Raw genomic sequence first — 3,480 nt, forward strand, 5'->3', positions numbered from 1 at the left:
CGCCAAAGGTTTTGTTAACAATCAGATCATCCCAATAATATCACCTGCTGCTGGAAGCAAGGGGAGTTGCCAATCCTCTAAAACAAAGAGAATAAAGAAAGAATAGCTTCAGCCCTGGCAGATAAACCGGGAACATCTCAACACGTAAATTAGTAATTCAAATATATTTATTAAACAAATCTATGAAAACGCTGGGGACACAGCCTAATGGTGAGACATTATAACAGGCTCTAGGAGCACCTTATTTGAGCAAAGCTGCTGAACTTTTTATTACCATCTATTTTTATATGGGTCTGTACTCCATCACCTGAGACATTTCTAAAGGGGATTTGGGTCAAAAAATAAAGCTGTCATCACCTTCCAAATATACAAAACTCCGAGGAGGGTTGTTTTGCGCACTCTAATTTCAAAATACAGTACACCAACGCGTTTGGTTTCTCAAAACTTCATCAGAGTGTGTCTATTATAGATTGTTTCCCCTGTGGACCAGCGTATAGATTGTTAACCTGGTGGACCAGCGTACTTGAATACCGTGGCTGTGATGATTGGAAAAGAGCAATTGGACGTGTCAGATGTGTCCACAGGTATTGATTTAAAGACATAAAAAAAGGGCCTGATTCTTAGTAGTACGTTATTGCCCAGCTGCCGTCTGAGTGATACCGTATAACTAATATGTCAATGCTGCAGGAAGCAGCTGAAGAAGAAGGTGCCTCCTGCCGATATTGCAGATCTGAGTGCTACATCCAAAAATGCAGCATCAGATCACCATCGCGACCATCGGTCACAGTCATCGGCCAGCTGACTAAGCATAAGCTTACACAGCCTGGCTGCCGCAACTCCTGTGCAGACCCTGGCTTTAGCTCCCTACAAATCGGGGGGCAATACGTCTCTGTTTTGTAAAACAGTCACCTCCCCCGCTCTGCCCCCAAACGGCCGCAGTCTATCAATCATACTGCGACTTTCGTGCAAGAGATCTCGCAGGAACTGTTCATGTGCAGTCCACCCACCATCAGAGTGCTACCCCTTGATGAAGTTTGAGTAATGAAATGCGTTGGATAAACCCTACTGACCTCTGATTAAGATAAGAGATTTTTTTTACTTGTCTTGTAGGAAAACCGATTGCACTTTTTTACTGAAAGTCCATTTATTTTCTCTTGTATGTCTTTTAAACAAATTCCCCTATTTATGTTTTTATATCCATATGTATTGTTATAAATAAATTGTTATCTTTTTTTATTGGATATTTGATACTTTTATTCTAATACATTATACGACACCATTGGTCGCTTATACCCTCATCACCTGGTTTTAAAATATATATAAATATATATATATATATATATAAACATCCACATATATATATATATATATATATATATATATATATACACACAACCAAACCACAATTTACCCTTTATCTCGCGTTAAAAGTCAGCAGCACCACAGGTAGTTCCCCTGTTAGTGGGCACTAAAAGATATGAAAAACAAAAACACATTCCTGAGTGCGCTGATGTATGGATGTCTACTGGAAGGAAAGTGCACGAATATAAGCTTTCCAACAGAGGTTTCCTAAGTTTCTTGACCGTTTGTGGTCTCTCTGATGAGGTCCTGTGGAAAACACCCTCTCACCAAAAAGTCACCCAAATAAAATAATGAATTAATTGAAAACAGACAATCAATAAAAGATACAGAACCGATTTAGTTTACCGATTCTGAAATGATTGACAATACATGATCAATATGAGTATTGTTTACAGTTTCCCACGACGGGATTACAGCAATAACAATTTAACTCGCATAAACACACCAATGTGAAAGAATAGTTGACAAAATCATGCCACCCTCACCTTCAAGAGTGTGAGCTCAAGGGTGGGTACTCAGACAATTGGGTAATAAACGAGACTTGCTACATCCTACGTGTTTCGTCCATGGTGGACTTCATCAGGGGTTATGTATCTAATAGGTGAAGAAAAATTACGTTTTCAAAGAATGGGGGTGTAGACATGAAGGATTATTACATTTATAGAAAATGGATCAATGGTACATACCTAGAGAAATGCTTCCATAAATCACATATATCAAGTGAATTCTGAAGACCATGAATGAGACTAAAAACTGGCTTTAGATGCCAAGTGGTAAAGGATGACTTCATTATTAGCAGAGGTGTAGCTAGGTGCCATGGTGCCCGGAGCAAGGTTATTTTTTGGTGCCCTCTCTCGTAGACCTTGTGGCGCTCAGGGCGAAAGTTTCCTCTGGGTACCCCCCCATGTTAAAAACAGGGACAGTGTGCGCCGAAGTATAGGGCCACAGTATAGGTATAGGGCCGTGGCTTCATGGGGAAGGGGCATGGTCACAGAATAGTACCAATTCACATTATACCGCACAGTAGTACTCCTTATACACGTTTCACCACAGTAGAGCCCCTTATACATGTTACACCACAGTAGTGACGCTTATACATGTTACACCACAGTAGAGATGCTTATATATGTTACACCACAGTAGAGACGCTTATATATGTTACACCACAGTAGAGACGCTTATACACATTATATTACAGTAGAGCCGCTTATACACATTATGCCACGGTAGAGCCGCTTATACATATTACGTTGCCGCTTCTAATGCAGAGAGAGGTGCTGCACATCAGTGTAGAGAGAGGTGCTGTACCAACTGGGGCAGTGAGAGGTGCTGCAGCATCAATGTAGAGAGTGGTGCTGTAGGAACCGGGGCAGAGAGAGGTGCTGTAACAGCCAGGGCAGAGAGAGGTTCTGCAGTAGCCGGGGCAGAGAGAGGTGCTGCAGTAGCCGAGGCAGAGAGAGGTTCTGCAGTAGCCGGGGCAGAGAGAGGTTCTGCAGTAGCCGAGGCAGAGAGAGGTTCTGCAGTAGCCGGGGCAGAGAGAGGTGCTGCAGTAGCCGGGGCAGAGAGAGGTTCTGCAGTAGCCGGGGCAGAGAGAGGTGCTGCAGTAGCCGGGGCAGAGAGAGGTTCTGCAGTAGCTGGGGCAGAGAGAGGTTCTGCAGTAGCCGGGGCAGAGAGAGGTGCTGCAGTAGCCGAGGCAGAGAGAGGTGCTGCAGTAGCCGAGGCAGAGAGAGGTTCTGCAGTAGCCGGGGCAGAGAGAGGTTCTGCAGTAGCCGGGGCAGAGAGAGGTGCTGCAGTAGCCGGGGCAGAGAGAGGTTCTGCAGTAGCCGGGGCAGAGAGAGGTGCTGCAGTAGCCGAGGCAGAGAGAGGTGCTGCCACAGTCGGGGCAGATAGAGGTGCTGCAGTAATCAGGTCAGAGGGAGGTTCTGCAGTAGCCAGGGCAGAGTGGGGTGCTGCAGCAGTTGAGCCAGAAAGAGGTGCTGCAGCAGCGGGGACAGAGAGTGATGCTGCTGGACAGAAGTAACCCTGCTGCACAACTACAAGCAGACAGTGAGACATATAAAGAGGGCGGCAGAGCTCCGGCATGTGCCGGCTGTCAGTGCCTCCTGCTGTTGCCTCTGG

This window comes from Pseudophryne corroboree, chromosome 11, assembly GCF_028390025.1.
Source record: "Pseudophryne corroboree isolate aPseCor3 chromosome 11, aPseCor3.hap2, whole genome shotgun sequence".
Classification (NCBI taxonomy): Eukaryota; Metazoa; Chordata; class Amphibia; order Anura; family Myobatrachidae; genus Pseudophryne; species Pseudophryne corroboree.